Source organism: Sebastes umbrosus, chromosome 16 (assembly GCF_015220745.1).
Source record: "Sebastes umbrosus isolate fSebUmb1 chromosome 16, fSebUmb1.pri, whole genome shotgun sequence".
NCBI classification, from domain to species: Eukaryota; Metazoa; Chordata; class Actinopteri; order Perciformes; family Sebastidae; genus Sebastes; species Sebastes umbrosus.
In genome coordinates, this window is record NC_051284.1 from 8,273,604 (window position 1) to 8,298,483 (window position 24,880).

The 24,880-nt window shown below is 40.1% G+C and overlaps 1 long non-coding RNA gene across 2 annotated transcripts in view; it reads left to right on the forward strand.

Moving 5' to 3' along the window:
* LOC119474808 overlaps positions 1-24,880 on the forward strand; it is a 408,694-nt gene that overhangs the window by 160,079 nt on the left and 223,735 nt on the right. The gene's annotated exons all lie outside the window — the stretch shown is intronic.

Sequence of the window (24,880 nt, forward strand, 5' to 3'; positions counted from 1 at the left end):
TAATGGTGATTTGTAACGGTTTTGGAAGGTTTTTGGATGATATCATCCTGCTGATTGGTGCACCAACTCAGAAATTGCTTAATATGTCATTAAACAGGGTATGGACAAACTGTATTTAGTTGTTTATTTAGTAAAAAAATCGCACAGGATTTGGGAGGAATCATCATAGTTATCTGCAACATCAGGGTGAATGTGTGTCAGTCTAGTCTTGGACTCTGTGAAGTATTTTAAATTGGATGTGACCCGGGGTCCCCTGGTGGCCCTTCGGGATTAATGTGTGCGTGAAGTTGGGGACCTCTGTTGCATGTCATTCCTCCTTTCTCTCTTCTCTCGTTTTCTGCCATCTCTTTACTGTCGCCGTCAAATAAACCAGCCTCGGTCAAATAAACCTTCATGGCTTCATGACCCAGCCGTGAAGCCATAAAGATATGAAAATTACTGCTTCCAAGGCATCATCGCACCATGAGTTTCAGCACAGTTTTTGAACTTTTTGGCATTAATAATATACATCAGACAAATATATCCATTTTAGAAATCGTCCCCCTTAAAGGAGCAGTGTGTAGGGTTTAGCGACATCTAGTGGTGAGGTTGCAGAACACAAATACGCAAAAACATGAAAACGCAAAAATGGATCAATCTATTGTCATAAATGGAATATAATATTAATAAGTATGTTTTCTTTAGTGTGTAATCACCTGAAAATAAGAATCATTGTGTTTTCTTACCTTAGAACTTTCCTCTCCGTGGAGCCAGCCGCCATGTTTTTACTGTAGCCCAGAATGGACACACCAAACACTGGCTCTAGCCATTCGCGTTTTCATGTTTTCGCATAATGGTTCTCCTACACGCTTGGCACACGGGACAAGTTTCAGTTGGTTGCAATCTGCAACCTCACCGCTAGATGCCGCCAGAACCTATACACACTGCACCTTTAAGGTTGAGAAACCCTGCTGTAACGTGATAATTAGGAAACTGGATGTTCATTGTATTCAGTAGGACAATGATAAACTGTCTTCAACAAATGAGATTCTTAAATATCCATCAAATTATACGCAACCACTTCCCCCTCTTAACAGAAAAAAAAAATATTGAATAATGACCAGCTTTCTATCTGGACTCCAGCACAACTTTTCTGGCAGAAAAAACAAGTAAAACCCTCAGATTGTGTTTTGGCTGAACTTTTCCTATTCTTTTCTTGGCTTCATCTGCTATTCATTTACACTGGGAATTGCTTTTTACGAGTCCTGCCAACCAAACAACCCATGTAACATTTTGAAAATGCGGTGCATGATTGAAATGTAATGCGAAAAATGCTCATTGCTATTGTTCACTGTTGTGGCTGACTGACATCCAACAATGCTAACTAGATTTCAGGGTTTCTGTGAAAGCAGAATTACACACACACACAGAGAAAGGTGTGAGAATTAGAACTTATTTATTTTGTGATATGTTTGAGGCACATATTGTGCATATATTCTTGAAAGAGACAATACAAGTAGCTTTTGTGTACTCCTGTAGCGGTGGTGTGTGAAAGTGCTGCTGGCCTACAAACACCTCTGTTCCTCTCACAAATATTTCCCTCGCTTTCTCGCTCGCACTCACAGCCAAGGTGTATTTTTTTTTCCTTCTGCTCAACATGTTATAGCTAATCCTTTCTGGGTTATCTTCCCAGCACAGACACCATGAGTGTATATGTGTGTTTGCGTGAAATGAAGATTAGTTGCATTAGCAGTTATGGGGTTTGACCGTTTTTTTTTCCTCAAAAGCCCGGGCATTTATGTACAAGCGTATGAGCTCAGACTCCGAGTGTGTGTGTGTGTGTGTGTGTGTGTGTGTGTGTATTCTGTATGTGTGTGCGTGCTCAGGTGTGCCCTGGGAATGTGTTCAAGTGTAAAGAATGTGAAGGCCAAACAAAATCACCTGCAACAGCCAAAGAAAAGCTGGATTGAAGCGTTTTTGAGCGGATTTCTGCGCTTTCATCCGGCAGCTATTTTCCACTGCTCTTTCCCGCGCCTCCGCAAAGGATTGTGGTAACATTTCTAACAACAGTGGAGGAAGTTGCGGTCGTGGATTTTTTGTTTGGCATAAGAGCATGGCATTTCTGAAAAGGGTGACAATCAATAAAGTAGGCTTTTTTTCAATGCCAAAGTGCCCCTACGGAGCATCTGGCTGTTTCTCTCTCTCTCGCATGCAAACATACACATGAGATCTGGCTCTGCTCTTTCTGTGTAGACTCACAGTCACTATGATGATATAAAGTCACTATGAGGATATAAAGTCCACACACACACACACATATACAGGCAGAAGATGGAGTCTGAAAAACTGATGTGACAGTGGGATTTATTGCATCTTAATTATTCAAAAGTGTGCGAGCAATGTTGAACGAGAGAGAGAGCGGGAGAGGGAGCAAAAGTGGAGAGGCAGGGAAGATGAAAAATGAAGGAAGGGGAGATAGAAAGCAAGCAGCCATATATCTCAGTCAGTTTGTCAAGTAAAAACTGTTCTGTTATCAATTCTGGTGAAATAACAAAAGGAAACATATTAATCAAACTCAAGTCTTTTATTTGAGGTTTTCTCATCGAAGGTCGTTTAAGGGAAAAAGAGAGAGAGGGACCAGTTTAGACCTGGAATGAATATGCGATCTGTATCGGGATATCCAGATGATGATATATGATCACTGGATTTTACTTTTTCTCCTGGTATTAAAGAGGACCCATTATGCTTATTTTCATGTGCATACTTGTACTTTAGGTTTGTACTAGAACATGTTTACATGCTTTAATGTTCAAAAATGCTTTTCTTTTCTCATAACGGCTAAGCTGCAGCACCTCTTTTCACCCTCTGTCTGAAACGCTCTGTTTGAGCTCCGCTTTAACTAGCTTCGTTTCAGGGCGTGCCAAACTAGCTGTTAGGCAGGTATGCAAATGCATTAGCTGGTGACATCACCACATTACAGAAGAAAAGGCGGGACTTCAAGCAAGGCAGGCAGTTCAGGCAGTTTCTGTGGGGGAGAGTAACTCACTTTGGCGAGGACTTTGGGCTTTGAAACTTTGCAGACCTTTTACATGCACAAAAAAAAAATTATATATATATATATATACAGTATTAATAGTTTTGTTACCTAAACCTAACCGTGTTGTTTCCTGTGAAGACAGAAGTTTATTTTCAAAAGACTGGAGCAGAAATTGACGTTGGACTTTCGTAGGAAAATGCCCGTAAAATGATCAATCAGTTTCTAATGATATCATACAAAAGGTTGTATGAGAATACATTGAACATTATGATTATGAGCATGGAAATATTCAGCTCCTGGATATTTCTGATCATCATTCTGAATGGAATATTCACGTTAACAATTTTGGGTTTTTTAATGATTTTTGGTTTTACCGACATTTATGTAGGTAAGCCACCAAACTGGTGTTACAATCTCTGAATGAAACTCGTTTAACTTGCTGTTGTAAAATCTCACAGACTAGCAGTATTCTGTACACACGTCATGCTGTACTCTATAGTTAAGCAGGGTAAGTCATAATGTAGTAGCACAATTCTTAATAAATACATAATTATTAACAGCTGTGTTAAAAACAATGCAATAAGGGATGCATTTCTTGTAATTAACAGATTCACACTGTACTCCTCCAGTTGTATCACCGTGCCTTGTTTGCATTTGTTGATTTACTTAATAATTATTTGCAATGAAATGAGCAAAGATGTTAATTGCTTAGGATGACAGTAAGGTCTTGTTGGTGGAAGACGAGAGAAGAAAAAAAAAAAGACAGGTTTGTACTTTGCTCTAGACTGAAATACCTAAGCAACTACAGTATGATGCCATGGCATTTTATACAGACATTCATGATCCCCAGAGGATGAATCCTATTGACTTTTGGGAGCCACTGACTTCTTCTCTAGTGTCACCATGAGGTTGACATTTGTGGAGTGAAATATCTTGATAACTAATTCATGGATTGCCATGAAATTTGCAACATATATTCGAGTTCACTTGAGGATAAATTCTAATGACTTTGGTAATCCTCTGACTCGACGCTTACCATATTGTAACCCTAGTTCTATAAGCACAGGCAGAACCCTCTACTGGACTCTATGGGTACTACTCTCCTCCAATTGCGAGCACGCATTCGCCCACTGAAAATCTGCAAAAACATCTGCAATACGGCACTGTCTGTTATCCTACAACCTGTTCAGTGAGCGGCATAGAGACAACAGGGCCCCTAGGTAGAGGGCTCCGCCTGTGCTTATAGAACTAGGGTTACAATATGGTAACCTTCAATCTAACTCTCACAGGCTCCGCCCTCTACTGGACTCTAAGGGTACAATGGGTGGAGCCTGATGATTGCACGCTATGTCGTGACATAACATCGACCCAGCCAGACTGATCCTGACCGGCTAGAGGTTACGGCCCAGACACACCAAGCCGATGGTCGACCGTCGGACAGTTTGGGTCGTCGGTGAGCATCTGTCGACCTAGTTTTTTTCGGTGTGTCCCGCACCGTCGGCTTTGGTCTGCCTGTGTCCAAGGCTTTTCAGCCCTATTCAGCATGTTGAATTGGCGGCAGAGCTCGTCACTCTGATTGGCTGTTCAGCCTAAAGGAATCGGTGCAGGAGAAGAGAAACGTGAGGAAAGCAAGCCAATGAGTAAAGTCAAGGCGGCACACACAGAGGGCTCTTCTCATTTTTATCTCATCTGATCATTCCAATACCCTGATATTTTCACAACGACATGGCCATCTGGAATGAAGCTAAGTGGTGAGTAACAGTGGTGTGCAAATGGTTGGCAAACGCCGCTTTCTTCCATGTACATATCATAACAACGGCTTGTATATCCACCGTCCTCTGTCTTCCGGTTTCCCTTTTTGAATGACAAATACAGACTACCGCCACCTGCTGGTAGGGAGAGTTATTTCATCTCACGCAGGCGCAGAACGTACGTGGTAGCTGGTTGTCGGCTGTAGTCTTTGCGGTGTGTTCGAGTGCAACTTTTTGGCCAAGACAAAGGAGACGTAAGGCGACACAACTGGTGGCCTTCGTCGCCGCTAGTTCTTTGATGTCTGATTGTTGTGTCTGGGCCTTTAGACGCCGCATGCTCTTAATTGGAGGAGAGTATTACCCTTAGATTCCAGTAGAGGGCGGAGCCTAGTGTGCGGCCTACACTGACAAATGACTGAAGCTGCTGATTGTGCTCTTCTAACATGCTCCTTTCGCCGCCCGTGTATAACTTGTCAGTAAAAGTTATTCTTTGAAAACACTTTTGCTTCAAAAATGTCAATTCTGTAACGGATGACTTATACGCTCTATAGAGATGTCCCATAGCTCGGCTGGTCTGGGCATATTTTAATAGATCCATATCACCTAAAATGACGCCGATCACTTTCTTTCTTTACTGTGTTTTACTGTACTGAACAAAGAATATTGATTTCCAACTCACAAAATATAGTTGACACAGCAGAGAGCAGATGTTGGAGAGAGCTGGCAGAGAAGGAACAAAGAAGGGAAATGAGTTCGCAGGAAGTCACGCTATGGTTTCGAGTACTGACTTTGATGATAACAGAAAGTGATTTGGAGGTATACTTTTGTACTGCTTAGAAAGTTTGAGTGTGTGCGAGAGAGAGAGAGAGAAATAAGTTGAAGAGAGGCAAGCACGAAACCATGCAGCAACTACACGGGGTCCCGTGGGTAATTCAAAATAGATTATAATTGTGAGAAATGTCTCGAGACAAATACGCTCTCCTCTCGCTCACTGATACACACACCACGAATGCCTCCTCCTCTCTTCATCTGCAGCTCTGACAGCTGGAGTGGAGTGAAGTAACTCGACTGTGTGCGCGTCTGTAGGTTGAGGAGCTCTTGTTTATTCAACAGTCCCACATAAAGTCCTTTAATGAATAAATACATGCTCTGAGATAGTGATCAATGCTCAGTCGATGTCTGCTGCGCCAGTTAAAGTCAAACCAAGGCTAAAAGTCAAGACTGTATAAACAGACCGATAAACAAACTCTATGAATCAGTAGCAAAACTGGTTGAAAAACTTTGTGTTGCTAAAATGAGTTTGAAAGCTTGGAAGGGTACTGTACTTGATATAAAAATTGCAATTTTTAGGGTTAAGTATTTATTTAATGCCTGTACTTTACAGGCTGCCAGTGTACGTACATTACGTACAAGTACTGTACTTAAGTACAATTTTTAGATACTTGTACTTAGTATATAAAGAGTATTTTTATTATATGCTACTTCAACTCAAGTACATTTCTGAGGGACAAATGAATGAATGATGTATGATTGTACATTAAGCAACCTGTCAGTATATCAGTTTGTTGGAATTATTCCCACCTTTACCAGCTGCAGCATCAAAGGGATGTACACATGAATGCATCACTAATCATAATCCAGCCATGTAATATATATTTATTATTCTGAAATGAAAAGCTTGGATGGGTACTGTACTTGATATAAAAATTGCAGTTTTTAGGGTTAAGTATTTATTTAATGTCTGTACAGTACAGGCTGCCAGTGTAAGTACATTTACTCAAGTACTGTACTTAAGTACAATTTTGAGATACTTGTACTTAGTGTATATAAAGAGTATTTATATTATATGCTACTTCTACTCCAGTACATTTCTGAGGGACAAATGCATTACAATGTATTATTGTACATTAAGCATCCTGGCAGTTTATCAGTTTGTTGGAATTATTCCCACCTTTACCAGCTGCATGAATGCATCACTAATCATAATCCAGCCATGTAATATATCTATATATATCGATATATATCGATATATATATTATTCTGAAATGGACCATTTTGCATAACGAGTACTTTTACTTTTGGTACTTTAAGTATATTTTGATTGTAATACTTTTGTACTTTTACTTAAGCAACATTTTGAATGCAGCGTTTGTAATAATATTTCTGCACTGGTGCTACTTTTACTTGAGGGTAAAACTTTATAATAACCATCATTTATAAATGGCAAATTGAAAATTAATCATACTTTAGTTTTAATAGTTATTTTACTGTTAAACAATGACTCGATAATTAATAATGGTTACTAATTATTAGTAACGCTATAGTTTTTGTTATTTTATCAGTAGTATGTGTAATGTGAAATAATTAGTTTATAAATTACATATTGTATCCTAGCTGATAAGAGACATTAACAACTGCATTCTGATTGCATGAGTAAACTGTTTATTGTTACATACATTGTAACAATACATATTTGTTAGTGATTACCAAATGCTTTGTAAACTTTCAAGAACTAATTTTTAAAACATGTATAAACATTACATAGATAGATGGACCATAAATAAATTATTAACAATTAACAAACTATTAACTATCTATTTAAATATAGTTTAGAGATGTTTTTGAAGTATTTATTATCAATTTAACAAGTATTTCATTTTATAAGTATTTAATATTTTAACAAGGTGATATAATTATTAGTTGCAACTTTATAATAACCATCCAAATAATGTTTAGAGATGGTTTACAAACAAATTATTATCCATCAAAAAAGTGTCTTTCTATGCAATGTTTATATATGTTTTACAAACAATTTCTTTAAGGTTTACAAATAATATCGTAATCATTAACAAATAATTATACATCTAATTATTCTATTATATAATTATCTTTCTAATGTGTGCAACAATAAACTGTTAAAAACACTTAAATTATAGAATTACTAATAATTAGTTAACATTACTAATTATCATTTAGTTATTTGTTAACAGTAAAAAAACAATTAAATAAGTTTAATTAATCATCAATTTACCGTTTATAAATGGTTATTATAAAATGTTACCTAGGATGAGGTATCACTTCAACCTGTAGCCTCCACCCCTTCTGTCACAGATGGAGGATTAGGTGATACTCTGGATATAAGCACACTCAGCCTATTCTGTTTTTTTTCCCTTGATGTAGTAGGAAGATTTCCAACAATTGGCTGAAAAAGCAATTGATGTTCTGATTCGTTTTTGGCACTAAACACCAATATGAGACATGAGAACAAAACAAAACAGAAAAGACTGAGACCCGAGCAAGTTTTCACTGTTACATTGTGTAAAGACAATCCCTAAATTACTCGCAGGTAGAAAAGAGTTAGTCTAGCAATTTAGACTAGAAATCAGTCTGAATAATCCTTCTGTTTTGGCCTGAAGGACTTTTTATGACTTGATTTTTAATATTAAATCTACACCTATCTAACTTTTCATCCAAATACCTGCAGTATTTATGTTTTTATGCTTTTTCTGCTATTTGTCCCGCATGTCTTATATTTAGGATGTCTTCAGGATATTAAAGACACAATCTGTTGTGTCCCTCTGCTTGCTAGCTGGCAACAAAACTATCACAAAGATGTTGCCAAAAAATAATTAAACAGAGAGTTGATCATACTGTATAACTTATGATATAAGAAGCCCCATATTTACTTTGAAATGACAATGTTTTTTGTGGTTACTCCAAAATTAGTATCGTTTACAAAATACTAAGGCAGTCAAAAGTTAACACCAATTAATTTTAACACCACTAATTTATTTAAAGCATTGACGCACCTCAAAGCATTGACAAACTTAAGGAATCCATTGGTACCAACCATGTCATACTAGCTTGTCGCAAAGGAGGTTAAATAACGCTTCAAACTTACACAAAATTTGGCGAGGAAAAGCTGGCATGACCATTTTTTAAAGGGGTCCCTTGACCTCTGACCTCAAGATATGTGAATGAAAATGGGTTCTATGGGTACCCACGAGTCTCTTCTTTACAGACATGCCCACTTTACGATAATCACATGCAGTTTGGGGCAAGTCATGGTCAAGTCAGCACACTGACACACTGACAGCTGTTGTTGCCTGTTGGGCTGCAGTTTGCCATGTTATGATCTGAGCATATTTTTTATACTAAATGCAGTACCTATGAGGGATTCTGGACAATATCTGTCATTGTTTTGTGTTGTTAATTGATTTCTAGTAATAAATATATACTTGCCCACTCCCATGTTGATAAGATTATTAAATACTTGACAAATCTCCCTTAAGGTGCATTTTGAACAGATAAAAACTGTGCGATTAATTTGTGATTAATCGTGATTAACTATGGAGCATCATGCGATTAATGGTGATTAAATGTTTGAATCGATTGACAGCCCTAATAAATACATGTCAGCAGAGCAAAAGGTTGTTGTACAGTGTTATCTGGTCCATGTTTTGAATGGCTTGGCTTTAACTTGCTGTTACTTAGACCGTGTCTTTGCGGTCGCTGTCAACCAATCCTATCTGCCCTTTCCCCGTTTATTACGTGTGTGTCCATATGTGTGTGTGTCCTTTTTGGGTGAAGGTTAAGCCTGCTTGTGTGTGTGTGTGTGTGTGTGTGTGTGCGTGTGTGTTTGGGTGTATTTACTTTTGGACAATAATTCTAATGCTTGTATTGAGGCAACCTGATTAAATAGTGGTCTCTGTGTGTGTGTGTGTGTGTGTGTGTGTGTGTGTGTGTGTGTGTGTGTGTGTGTGTGTGTGTGTGTGTGTGTGTGTGCTCTAAATGTAATCATTTCTCTGCAGCTTCACTGGCCAGCAGCACAGAGCAGTTACACATGACTAGAGTCATACTGATACCTTTCTGTCGCTCTCTCTCGTTTCATTCCCTTCTTTTCTTTCCAACCTTCTTTATTTCATCTTTATTCCCTCTTTTCCTACATGCTTCATTCCTTTTCTTTGCCTCCTTATTTCTGTCTTTCATTTTACCTACCTTCTTTCTGTCCTTCCCTCCGGTATGTTTCCTCATTTCTTCCTCGACCTCTTGACCTCTCACCTTCTTTCGCTCCTTCTTTCCTCATGTGTCTCATTTCCCCTTACATGCCTCTCTCCTCCTTTTCTTCCTTCCTTCCTCCCTCGTCTCAACAGCATCATAATAACTGTTGGGACTGGAGAAATGAATAACCTCTATTTGTATAACCAGGTCACAGGGAGGAGGGAGAGCGGTAATAACAGCAGTCTTATTACCAGGTTTTACTTCCTGTAATCTGTCCGCTGCACACTTTTCTGTCGGATAGACACATTATTTATCTTACAGCAGTATTAATTGATTTTTGGGGCGTTTGGGGGCAGTGGAACAGGCTGTAAACACAATATTGACATATCACCTTATAAAGTTGATATGGCGAACATGATAGCAAACAGAGAGCAACATTAACATTCACTTAGAGTCGTGTTTCTGTCCACCTGACAAATGTGTGTGGGTGATCTCCACTAACACCTGAGGAAAACATCTGGCTCTTTAGTTGCTAAATGCTCCACTGTGTTCACCAGCTAGTTTCTAAGTGTGTTTGTCTGCTGTTTAGTACAAGCAAAGTTCATCAGAATTGTGAGAGTGAATCAAAGCAGTAAAGTTGTGGGCACAGAAACCATAACAATGCGCTGAAAAACCCTAAAACGCTCCCTAGAGCTGAGGGAAACTGAAGAGTCAGATGGTTATTAACTGTGCTTTGTCATTACAATTGATTACATTTCCTATTACACATAGTAAGTTGTTCCAGTGTTAAGATAATAAGATTAAAGGTCTTTGCACACCAAGTCTGTATTTTTCGTATGCGTTTTTTTAAAAATCCGTCATCCGATAAAAACGCTACGCACAGAAACTTTGCACACTGAGTCCGATGCATTTTATTATTCTATTTGTTGCAAAAATTCGGCTTACAAGACAAAACTGAATTAATAGAGTGCTACAGGAATGAATCCTAAAGCCCAGATATGAGTTAGCATTTTAGCACCTCCGGTTCCCTCGTCTGGAAGTCAATGGGTTTTTTGAATGGGTTTTTAATTAGATGCCTGAAATAAGGTCTGTGGTTAACACAAGCTAAAGAGATTTTAACATTTTGTTCTACGATATAAAATACGTCAGTAAATATCCCACTCGTGAACTTTGAGGCGTTTACGGTCCTAAAAAAAAGGCGGTTGCTAACAAGTGGCTAAATGACACTACTAAACGTCATCACGCCGACTCGTCCACCATTACAGCCTCGTTGTGTATACTTGCATTCATGCGACCGTGAGGTTCGTTTATAGCCTAACATTAGCTTTTTTCCTTCTGGCGATTGCATTCACACTTCAAAAATCATAAAAGTGGTGTTCATTTGTGGAGATTATCTTGCTGAACAAAACTCGTAAGTATCATAAACGTGTGTTCGCCACAGAGCTTATTTTCTGCAATAATCCAAAACCCAATGGAAAAATCCCATCGGCTTTTTAGTCGAGGGAACGCAGAGTGATGCTAACTGCTTGGTTGGCTTTCAAAAATACGTCATCCCTGGAGCACGCTATTACGTAGTTGCAATGCATAGTGCTAGTCTGAAACGGGGCTAATGAATGAATGGCTATTGTTTAGCTGCAGTACTTTCCTACATTCTTTGTTTTGCAACCATTCCCGATTCCAAGCTCAATCGCAATCTATCTTTAAATTCCTCATTTCTGTATTCTTTTATTTCTTTACCGTAAAATGCTTTTTGCTTTATCATGCCATTTTGGATGATGACGTTTTAACGGACGGTGGGTCTAAGGTGTCACCTTTGCGAGGTTCTGACAATGTACCACTTTGAGCTACCTGTATGGAGACATTCTGACATCACAGATTAGGGTGGAGCCAACATTAGTAGCGTCTTTGAGTTCTTTAAAAGTGCTATATAAGTTGAATTTATTATTATTATTAGTAGCAGAGTAAAAATTTGAACCACTAGACGGAAGCACATTTATGCTGTTCTACCTTTTTTCTGCCTTATGATGATGTGTTAGAACGCTGAAATACTTGTGCAGATTGGTTTTACTGTCTAAAGAGCATAAATTGAATGCATCTTCCAATGAGAGATGTTGACTGACTAAATTCACCTGATTTATTTCTACTCAGTGTAGTTTATTCTGCTGGAGTCAGTGTGTGTTTTATTCATGACCCTCTTCAGTGACCCTGATTTAATGACTGTCTGCCATTTATCTTGCTGTTTTTTTTTATTTAGAGTGGTTTTGTAATCTGTAGGTCTCTGTGTGACTCCCTCTTTAAAGTTTATTAATACAGTATTTACACTCCTTCTCTGTCAAACTGTCTCACTCCATCTCTCTCCAACACAATTACCCACACACATGCCCCCCCCACACACACACTTGGTTAATATAACAGTGAATTCTCAGTGTTGTTGAGTGTTTACTTCCTTGGATGCTCAGACGATGTGGCTGACTGACCTTGAGACACAAAATGATTCACTGTTCGCACTTTGCAGTTCAACGAATGTCCAAGCTGTACATGTGCACAAACGCTCGCAAATCCTTGTCTAAACATAAGCAACACTTTCACTACTTCAACACAAGTCATAGCCAATTATCTGCTCCTGTTTAGACATGTCTTCGTTATCTAGAGCCTCTGTGACACTGCAAAGTGGAAAATAATTCCCAGCAGACAGGACTAGAAAATGGAGCTCTCGTTTAAGCCAGTTTTTCCAAGTGGCTGAGTCAATACGCAGACACTCCAAAACTACACACCGTGGCTCAGACTAAATGTGTTGTTTATAATAGGGCCATCTCACAAACTAACTGTTTATCACCCCCAACGCTCTTTAAAAAGTATACAATGCAGAAGTTTCAGCATTTAAAATTAACCAGGCTGTCTTAACACTTTGCCTCGATAAACACTTAATAAACACTGGGCATGTAAACAGAAGTTATGGGACCATAATTTACTAAATGACCATCATGCTGTATTGACCTTCAGCCAAAAAATTGTCCTTTTCACATTTCGGTTTGTGTACAAATTAAATAAATGAGGTGCAACTTGTTAATTAGTGTGAGCATTACAGGTGTTGTTAGGCATACTTTTGAACTTTGGAGAGTTATTTTACCCTTTTGCTGATCTTTATGCTGAGCTAGGCTAACTGCCTCTCGGCTCCAGCTCTATATTTAAAGTCGCAGTAGGTCATTTTGAGCAAATATTATTATTATATTAAGTTATTTTTATAAAACTGTCACCACCACCTGACAGTATCCTGCATGAAACAGGTAATCTGGAAAAAAAAATGATGTGACTCTTCCAAGTTTCTACTACGCCTGAATGAAAACAACCAATCAAAGCCGAGCTGGAGCAATTGGAGCTGGCGAACTCCGATCAAAATGTCAAACTAGGCAGCGCTGATCAAATATTAATCAATATTCTGTTACTGTAATGCCTATTTATGGCCTCAAATGTTTTCAGAAACATCTTGTAGTGTACTGTTTAGCTGTAAAATGAGAAAGTTTGTGATTCAGCAGCCATGTTGAGATCAGTTGAAGAAATACAAAGCACCGCCCACCAGCCAGAGCAAACTTTCTCATATATAACTATAAAATAACATTTACATAACTTTTACATATATATATATATATATATATATATATATATATATATATATATATATATATCATATTTGCTCAAAATTACAGACTTTAGCTCTCATGCAAGGTCATGAGTGGGGTATCAATCTGCTCGTCTTACTCTTGGCAATTAAGTGAACAAACATATTTCCAAAAAGAGTTCCCAAAACTTTACCTAGTTAGTTAGGTGCTGGAGTCTGGACATGTTTAGCCTAGCTTAGCATAAAGACTGGAGGCATGGTGGAAAACGCTAAACTGGCTCTGACCAAAATAACATAACAGCTTGAGATGTTAATTACTCCAAAGGTGCATTTAATTAAGAGGCATCGAGTCCAATCCAATTGACCCTTCGCCGATTCCCGCCCCTTGAACGCAGACTGGCCAATCATTGCGTAGCATCGGCCAGCTCCAACCAGGGTCCGACAACTGTCCGGCTCTGCTCCATAGACTCTCATTCAGTCGTTTCAGATTGTCTTCATTTTCAGGCAGGTTTCTGGGATTTCGTGCTAGTCATGGTTAAACGTTGTGCCTGCACATGAAATAGAGATATCGTTACCAGAGAGGTTTGAAAGACGTATATATAACGTAAATATACGTTTCTAAAATGTTCCCGTTTAAAAACCTGTGGAGATAAGATTCTTGGAGTACATAAGCACATCATTAACTAGCGCTACGGTAGCTAAAGCATACTGAATCTATACACATGCTGTTTTTGCTTTGTAACAATTGTAACAAGACCTACCTGGCTTAACAGAAACAGTGTTGTTCCTTTATTTCATTGTCTTCTGTCTCGACCGCCAGGTGATAGTGGTTCACTTTTACACTGTGATCTGAAGGCTTTAGCCTCTATCTTTATCTTTTTAACCTGTTTTCGCCCTCCAAACGCATATTGTAGATCCTTCTGTCTGCTTCTCTCTGAAATCGCTTTTTTCGTTTCTCCAAAAATTTCACAATGTTTATTCCGTTAGTGACAGAGTGGGCTCTATGGTAGCTTGACAGCTTGATGAAGTAGTAGCGGGGGGGCGAGGTTTAGGGAAGGGTCAATTCCAAAAAAACATGTTTCCAAAAGTATTGGACTGATCCTTTGAGCTGCAGTTCTGGCCGCTGGATTCTGGCTCAAAGAAAACTCAAACTGCAAAGTTCTCTCTCTAATGACTTCTCTTAAAGTGCACTTCTTTAAAAAGGATATCATATAAGATCATTTTGAGCCTGGTATGCAAATACCAGGGTTTTAGAATTCAACGCAAGCACAATGGATGAGCTGTGGAGTGTGAAGCTTATGAGTAACACAGGGAGGGAAATTAAGTGGACCAGATGGGAGATGTCCAAGGGCACAAATTCACACTATTCTGCTTTTATTGTAGTAAAAGCGCTGCTTCAACTGCATTTTGTGCTGATGATGAAAAGCCGCTTTGTTTCAATCCATCTCACTCAGCAAACAGCACTTATGTACAACTCTCATACCATTTAACTCCACAAAAGAAGCCATTTTTGCACCGTCGCTTCCTCTATTTTCTTTCAGTTTGCCATACAAAAGCTCTCAGATATCATACTATGAGCTGCCTCTTCGGGGCCCGTCCATGTGATCTCTTCAAAGGGCACTGTGGTTTTCAAAGCAGTTTGAGCCCATCTGTCTTCAAGCTGCTCCTCATCCACTGTAATGCACAGCAAAAACAAGTGCTGGCAATTTCAACAAAGTGAAATAGCACAAGCACGACCCTGAAGCTTGAGCCGGTCAGCGATCATGGTGTGAATGTGTCAGCTTCTGTAAGAGCATACCTGCAGGATCAGGATTTGGCTGCAGTGTGAGCCTCACACAACAGCTGGTTGCCTAGAATTAGTCCAAGTTTCTGGGCGGGAGTCCCTGTTGTTTTGTCAATGGTGGTAGAGAAATCATGCAGAAAGTGATTCCTCCCTGTTAAGAGGAACTGCTCGGGGTTGTCAGTGTTGAGCTCCGTGGGGCTGTGGGCAAATATCCAGCTGGAGATCTTAGCTAGTGAGGCAGCGGGACGCAACCTCGCCCTCAAGCCTCAAAACTGTGAAGCTGCAGGGTGATACCAGATTAAACGAGAGCCCAGCTGAATGCTAACAACAAAATCAGTTTAACTGACAATTGTAAACATGTCAGTGAGAAATTAAAAGTGTTCCATGTGTGGTTTTTATGTAGGCTTAACATACCTGCAGAGTCAAAATTAGCTGTCAGTGGATGAATATCAGACCTTCTTGGTAATTTATGGCTCTGAATTACAGTCTTTCCTAAAAAGATGATCATTTTAGCATAACATATCTTTTAAAAAATAAAAGATATTTTTTAGGGGCATTTTCGCCTTTATTTGAAAGTGTAGAGGTCGAGATTGGAAATGGGTGAGATAGAAGGGTATGACATGCAAAACAGGTCCCAAGTCTGTAATTGAACCCTGGATGTTGCAATAATAATGTAACCAGTCAGCTGCCATGGCGCTCCATTAGCCTTCATGATGGTCAAAGTTAGGCTAGCATTGGGTTTTTTTCAGGCAGCTGTACAGCAAACCAATGATAACTTCTGATCCTGAGCTGCTGCAATGTTTTGTGTGTCTGCAGGTGGATTTGGGCAGGCCGGTCTGAGTGAATTGTCTCAGGCCTTGATGAGTTTCTCCAATGTCACAGCAGTGAGACACTCACCATCAGTGTTGCTAGATTAGACACCAAATAGCCCAGTCTGAGCCTGCCCAATTGCCATAAATGAAGACCAGTTTTCTTTTTTTCAAATTGGAGATGCGCATACAGGATATGTCCAATGCATATGTATGAAATAACTTTTTAAGTCTGAAGTGGAATACGATGATATTTTCTTAAACACAGCTGGAAAGAAATTTAGCCGTTCAGAGCCTCCCTTTAATGATTTATCGCTGAGTACAAGAAGAAAAATAAAGTGTTCAAAAGATGCACCTGCAGTCTTCTGTGTTATTAGCACTGGTGCAGTGCCCGTTCCAAACGTGTGGCCACTCAGAGCAGGCCAGTTGCTTGGCCCCCGGAACTGCTCATCGCTCGTTGACTCCAGGGAAGTGAAGAAGAGTTTGGTTGTAATGTTAGTATATCCAGCATCCAGCAGCAAAAGTGAACTGCAGTCAATGAACGGCACACTGTAAAGGCCCGCTGCAGACGACATGCTTCACTCAGTCCGCATCCCTGAAACCCCACCCCCGCTGTTGCACAGAGCACTAGAGTTGGGTTGATTTCCGATTTTGCCGGTCCGGTCCAGTGTACGAGCTTACACTGGTTTGACTTTATGCCAACCGGTTGAACCGGTATTTGTCATTATGACATGTTCTGGCAAATTAAAAAAGGGCGGACATCAGCAACTGGTGCCAATGGCGCCACGTCTGACAGGCCGGTCACATATGCAGTTTAGACTGTCGGTGGATATAATGCTACAACTCCTCAAGACCCAAGCCAAGTTCCTGTGTCTTGCTTGCCACCTGATGATTAAAGTGAAGGGGGTTAGCTGGTTAGCTCCAAAGTTAGCGGCAGCAACGGCACAGGCTCACTTAAGATGGGCTGTTAAGGTGGACCAGCTATTCTGATTTGGAGACGAAAAATAGACCAGTCAAATTTGGTATACTGGTCCAGTGTTGTAGCTTAATATCAAACTGGTTTGAAAATGTTTAAACCAGCCCAACTCTACAGAGCGTTACTGCTTGTTTATTCAATATTTATTAATATTAAACATGTGACGTGTCCAAATTTCACCAGCTTTGACACTGCACGTCTGCAATACACTCACGCGCAAGTGTGAAGTAGATTGGATGAACGGTTCTTTTGATATCCCAAGGACATATCCATATACACACAAACAGATTCTTTGCTCTATAGTTAGAGTTAGATGCCCAAAAAACCCAAACCACAGTTACTATAATGAGTTATTAAAAATGATTATGACTTTGGAACTGACTATAATTTACTGAAAATACTGTCTGCCTTATAAGAAGCTGAAATGACAGTTTGTATTATTGGTCATCAGTCCTGTCAATGTCTTCTTCTTCTTCTTATGTTGTGGCAAAAAATAACGGTCGATAACCTTGAATCAGGGAAACCAACCAAATGGTACAAAATGTTGCTCAATGCCAAAACCAAAACCATTTTTACCCAACAAATCAAATTAAAAGTAATACAAGTGAGGGAAACTGCACATCTGGAAATACACTCATTATGTACTTGTTAGTAACACTGTTTTTTAAATTTGTTGTGGTGGTGTGGTGTTGTCTCCACTCACTTACACAAATGCCACTACACCACTGGTAAGAATGCAGTGTTAATTGGACTCCTGTGGTACAAACTGTACAGCTTGCCCACATGAGCGTGAAAGGTAAAATGTTGTTTATCACACCAACAGTTGCTCCTGCAGGTGTTGAAGTCCTGATTGTGACAGATGCATATTTACTGTGTGTTGCGGTGTTGTGCTGTTGTGTCTCTTGAGTATGCATTTGTATATTTTTACAAGTGTTAAACGTGTTTACTGTTGGTATCATCTGGGTTTGTGTACGGTTTGTGGATTAGTTAATTAGTTAATTATATTTCCTGTTTTATGTCAACACCAATATGTCAAAAGAGAGCCAGATGCTGCACTGTGCATCCCCACCACACACACACACACACGCACACACGCACACACACACACACACACACACACACACACACACACACACACACACACACACGCTTAAGTCACAATTGGGGGCGGACATTTTAATACCCCCACTAAGGGGTCACCCCTTTCTGAATGGTTTAGAGAGATTCTGGAATGTACAAAGTAATTTTTTGAGTGCCCAGATTATTAAAATCGGTTGAGATTTTAATTTAAAAGAACTTTTGTTCAATCAGTTATTTTACCTTGCGATTGGGGACAAATAATTTAAATGTCACATTTGGGGTCTTCAGCTATACACAAATACACAGACTGATAAAAGTCACCTTTGGGTGCCTTAATTTCCAATTGGGGACACATGTCACATGTCATTATCTGCATGTATTTTAAGCTATGTTTAGTAAGGAAAACATGTTATGTGAATATGAAATTCATCCTTTGATCGAGTAACACTGTTCTTGAGTAGCTCCTGAGATATCATGAAAATAAGCCACATTAAACTCAATCAACGTAAGCCCAAAATACTGAAGGAAGATTTTGCTTTTTCTTTTGTCTTTGGGAAAATGTCAATGGTTAAAGTGTGAGAGAGAGAGTTATCCTCCTCCTCTTATAACTGTTCTGGCTGCCTCCAACTATAACAGCAAATTGCTGAAAAGGAAGGAAGGATTTCCACACTACTATATAAACCAAGATGAACAGCTTGTTGACACACTGAATCATCAATCCAGATTCTACTGTCAAGACATCAGAATCAGAAACACATGACAAAATTGCAGATTTGGAGACTGCAACCCATGCTACGGACTTGTCCAACACCCTCCTCTGGCTTGACTAAAACACAAATGGACTGGACGTATCCCCGCCGCCTCCCGCTACAGACCTGGCCGACACCCTCTCCCGACAATCCCCAAAGGCCTCAGCTTTTACTGTAATAATACATGTATAACTTAGCATAAAGTCAGTGTTCTCATTTTGGGTTTAAATTCTTGCAAGCTCGGAATTCAGTCTTTCAGATGCAACCTGCTGATATTGTCTCTGAACCCAACTGTAAATAATATTTATATCAGATATCATGAATAACAATCACACTACAGGTATCAGTGCATCCCTGCAAAACTGATTAAGACGGCTGGCAAAGAGAAGGATGATGGCTAAAGTTCTGGCCAATCCTTCCCATACCTACATGTCTTATGTAGTTACGCCAACCCAGGTGTGCCCAACCACAAAAGTTGTTTCAACAAATTTCTACAGTAAACGCTGGGTATTAAAGCTGATTAAGAGGCAAACTGAATATGTCAGTCATAGTTGCACCAAAATGAAAATCTGCATGTAAATAAACAAGATTTCTGTTTGCTGTTAACTTGTATTTTAGTAACACAATACATGAACATCATGTACAAACATGCCATAGCTCAAATACATGAACATCATGTACAAACAACCCAAAGCTCAAATACATGAACATCACGTAAGTCCTCATTACAAAAATAAAAATTTAAAAAAATTATACTGTTTAGTACCTGGAGAACAAAAAAATTATTTGATCGAACAATGGTTCAACCAGACTTACATTTCTGCAGAGGGCCCAAAGAAAACGTGATTCCAAAATATTTAGAACCCAATTGCACCGTTAAAGGGACTATTTGTATCTTTCATAAATGCTTTTTACCAGCGACACCTGTGGCCGTTAAGTCAACTAAAGTCAGCGTCGGGCTCGCGCTTGCTCGTTCTAAATAGACATGAAGGAGCATCGCTCAAAACAGTGAGGCCACACACGTCAGCTAAAACCACAATATCGCTCTATATTTCAGCTGCTTGGCAGTAATGTTAGCTGACCAGACGAAGGTCTCTCCATGAATTAATGCTGATCCTAGTGTTGACTTTTCCTGCTTCAGCCTCCGGTGTCTCCCTCCAGAGATGGAGACACCGGAGGCTGAGCAGGAAAAGCGGATCGGTGACGGAGCTCTGCAGCGAGACACGTTATTGCCTCCCTGACCGGGTGCCGGTGTCTCCCGACTGCGCCTGCAGGGAGACACCGGCACCCGGTCGGAGGCGATAACATGTTTCTCTGCGGAGCCCCGTCACTTCACAAGACACGGGAAACCTCTGTTGGTCTGGAGGAGCTGCAGCAGTTATTTCTGCACAAACGTCCACTGAACATTCACTAGATATTCTCAGAGCTAAACTAACTCTTCTGCAGTGTGGAGTGAGCGCACGTTCACGTCTAAAGGTGGAGCGAGACAGCGAGGACGTGCACGGTATGTGTGTGAGTGAAGGCAAGCAGAGGAGACGAGGCTCCGGCCACACGCGAGTGCGCATATGCGAGCGCGCATATGCGAGCGCGCATATGCGACGGCCATGTGTCCCGACCCGGTACATTTATACGCTTAAAAAGTTACAAAAAGTCCCTTTAATCTACAGTATGTTCAAATAGCCATTATTGAAGGAGAGAAGAAAAACATCAATATAACAGGAGACCCTAAACAAGAGCAATGAGCAAAGCAAATGAGCAAAATGCATAATTTGACATTGAATTGAAAAGCACCAATAGCTAGCACAAGCACAAGCCTTTCTCTTTAAGGCAGTGATTCGATTTCTGACATAATTTTTCACTTCAGTCCAGTTTCTGTCTTTCAGCGCATAAGGTTCCGCATTGATACACTGTATGCAGTCATTCTTTTGAGGTACCTTGCATGTGTGGATGAAGCGCATCATGTGTCTTTCAACTGCACGTACCTCACTGTCTTCCAACTTACGTTTGGAGTTACCTCGGTTGTCTGTGAAGAAAAAAGAGAGGGGGTGTCAATATTGCATTACTCAAAGCATTTTTTGTAATCTACCCAAAACAAAGTTCACAACCTCTGCTTTCTTTTACAGTTCAATTCACTTTTATATAACGTCAAATCATACCAGAAGTTATCTTGAGACCTTTTTCATATAGAGCACCTCTAGAACGTATTTATACGTATTATTTACAGAGACCAAACAACAGATCCCCCATGAGCATGCACTGGTGCAACAGTTGCAGGAAAAAACTCCCCTTTAACGGGTAGAATCTTGGGCATAACCAGGCTCTGGGTGGGCGGCCATCTCCACCTCGACCACCTTTTAGCACTGCTGTTCAAGGTGCAAGGACAACACCAAGGTCATCCATATGACTGTGGTGCAGATTCTGGCATAATGCCCTTCTTTAGGCTAAAACTGGATTGTACTGAACACATTACTGTCACTAGGTAAGGATACATTAATAATCCCATTCATCCTAATCTGTCATATCAGTGATCAGATATTAGTGATCAGTATGTTTTTAGTATGCCCATTTAGCATTTGGTAGCCTCTGTAAGGGCTAAGTATTATTCCGGTGTAGGACCAGGTGTATATTTACCGTCTGTAAATGATGTATCCCAAAAACAGTTGATCAAGCAGGAGGAACCAGGGAGCAACTAGTCGCAGATACCAACTTTCTCCCGTTAAAGAAGACCTAACCCAAGCCAAAACAATATTTTCCTACCTTTATTGAGTGGAGCACTGGAAGAAGTGGTCGGAAGAGGCATGGCTGCCTTCATCTGTTGCCTCATGGTCGTCTTCGCCTGTGGCCTCATGGTCGTCTTCGCCTGTGGCCTCATGGTTGTCTTCGCCTGTGGCCTCATGGTTGTCTTCGCCTGTTGCCTCATGGTCGTCTTCGCCTGTGGTCTCATGGTTGTCTTCGTCTGTTGCCTCATGGTCGTCTTCGCCTGTGGCCTCATGGTTGTCTTCGCCTGTTGCCTCATGGTCGTCTTCGCCTGTGGCCTCATGGTTGTCTTCGCCTGTTGCCTCATGGTCGTCTTCGCCTGTGGCCTCATGGTTGTCTTCGCCTGTTGCCTCATGGTCGTCTTCACCTGTGGCCTCATGGTTGTCTCCGCCTGTTCCCTCATGGTCGTCTTCGCCTGTGGCCTCATTTAACATATTCATGGTGTGTTGTCTTTCTTTAGCATTTCGTTCCTCCTCTGCAATTTCGTAACGATTGAAGCATTCCTCATGGTGCTGTCTCAATTTGGTCAGGCGAGACTGTAATGAATAAAGCAAACAAAGTTGGTGAATTCAACAAACAAATAAAGATATATATATATATGACACAAGAAGATGCTACAATTTGAACCGATTCAGTGTGTGGGGATGTAGGTGACTCCCTTCTTGTCACATTATGGAACAATTCCAACTACTCATACCTAACCAGGGACATCCACATAAAACCTTTGGTCACCAGTACGCCAGTGTATCACTACTTTTGGGGTCTTTCTTGACACATATACACACGCTACTCAATCCTAATCGGGGACATTGATCCATGTTATACCTTTGGTCACCAGTATGGTAATATATATGGACAAGAGAAGTCCTGACAGACCATGACTACTTGGACTGAAACACTGGATAACAATACCTACTCATAGACCCACTATATACTTCACTGAGAACAAATACCTTCCAATCTCTAAGAGCTTAAGTAGTATTTTATATACTGGCCCCTACCTGAAATACGTCACTATCTTTGGCAATCTGCTCGCTGACATCAGGTGACATTTTCTGCTGGAAACACAAAAATAGGATAAAATGAAAAACAATCATGATACTGTACAGCTCAGATGTCATGACACAAGAAGATGCTACAATTTGAACCGATTCAGTGTGTGGGGATGTAGGAGGCTCCCTTCTTGTCACTTTATGGAACAATTCCAACTACTCATACCTAACCAGGGACATCCACATAAAACCTTTGGTCACCAGTACGCCAGTGTATCACTACTTTTGGGGTCTTTCTTGACACATATACACACGCTACTCAATCCTAATCGGGGACGTTCATCCATGTCAAACCTTTGGTCACCAGTATGTCAGTCTATCAATACTTTTGGGGTTGTTCCAAACACACAAACTACCATATAAGGTAATATATATGGACAAGAGAAGTCCTGACAGACCATGACTACTTGGACTGAAACACTGGATAACAATACCTACTCATAGACCCACTATATACTTCACTGAGAACAAATACCTTCCAATCTCTAAGAGCTTAAGTAGTATTTTATATACTGGCCCCTACCTGAAATACGTCACTATCTTTGGCAATCTGCTCGCTGACATCAGGTGACATTTTCTGCTGGAAACACAAAAATAGGATAAAATGAAAAACAATCATGATACTGTACAGCTCAGATGTCATGACACAAGAAGATGCTACAATTTGAACCGATTCAGTGTGTGGGGATGTAGGAGGCTCCCTTCTTGTCACTTTATGGAACAATTCCAACTACTCATACCTAACCAGGGACATCCACATAAAACCTTTGGTCACCAGTACGCCAGTGTATCACTACTTTTGGGGTCTTTCTTGACACATATACACACGCTACTCAATCCTAATCGGGGACGTTCATCCATGTCAAACCTTTGGTCACCAGTATGTCAGTCTATCAATACTTTTGGGGTTGTTCCAAACACACAAACTACCATATAAGGTAATATATATGGACAAGAGAAGTCCTGACAGACCATGACTACTTGGACTGAAACACTGGATAACAATACCTACTCATAGACCCACTATATACTTCACTGAGAACAAATACCTTCCAATCTCTAAGAGCTTAAGTAGTATTTTATATACTGGCCCCTACCTGAAATACGTCACTATCTTTGGCAATCTGCTCGCTGACATCAGGTGACATTTTCTGCTGGAAACACAAAAATAGGATAAAATGAAAAACAATCATGATACTGTACAGCTCAGATGTCATGACACAAGAAGATGCTACAATTTGAACCGATTCAGTGTGTGGGGATGTAGGAGGCTCCCTTCTTGTCACTTTATGGAACAATTCCAACCACTCATACCTAACCAGGGACATCCACATAAAACCTTTGGTCACCAGTACGCCAGTGTATCACTACTTTTGGGGTCTTTCTTGACACATATACACACGCTACTCAATCCTAATCGGGGACGTTCATCCATGTCAAACCTTTGGTCACCAGTATGTCAGTCTATCAATACTTTTGGGGTTGTTCCAAACACACAAACTACCATATAAGGTAATATATATGGACAAGAGAAGTCCTGACAGACCATGACTACTTGGACTGAAACACTGGATAACAATACCTACTCATAGACCCACTATATACTTCACTGAGAACAAATACCTTCCAATCTCTAAGAGCTTAAGTAGTATTTTATATACTGGCCCCTACCTGAAATACGTCACTATCTTTGGCAATCTGCTCGCTGACATCAGGTGACATTTTCTGCTGGAAACACAAAAATAGGATAAAATGAAAAACAATCATGATACTGTACAGCTCAGATGTCATGACACAAGAAGATGCTACAATTTGAACCGATTCAGTGTGTGGGGATGTAGGAGGCTCCCTTCTTGTCACTTTATGGAACAATTCCAACTACTCATACCTAACCAGGGACATCCACATAAAACCTTTGGTCACCAGTACGCCAGTGTATCACTACTTTTGGGGTCTTTCTTGACACATATACACACGCTACTCAATCCTAATCGGGGACGTTCATCCATGTTATACCTTTGGTCACCAGTATGGTAATATATATGATAGGTTAATTGGCTGTGTACAACTGACACAAGCCGTACTTGCATGTGTAGATGTAAAACATACAAAAATGTAAGAACTTACCTTTGTTCGGGTTGAAAAAATACTCTGTTGTTCGGCATCCTCTTGAGGACGGATCCGTCTACTCCTCACAGATCTCTCCATTATTCTTCCTTTGTCAGCCATTTCATCTGTTTGAAAAAAGAATTTCATGTTCATTGGATCCACAATAGTTTGAGCTTTA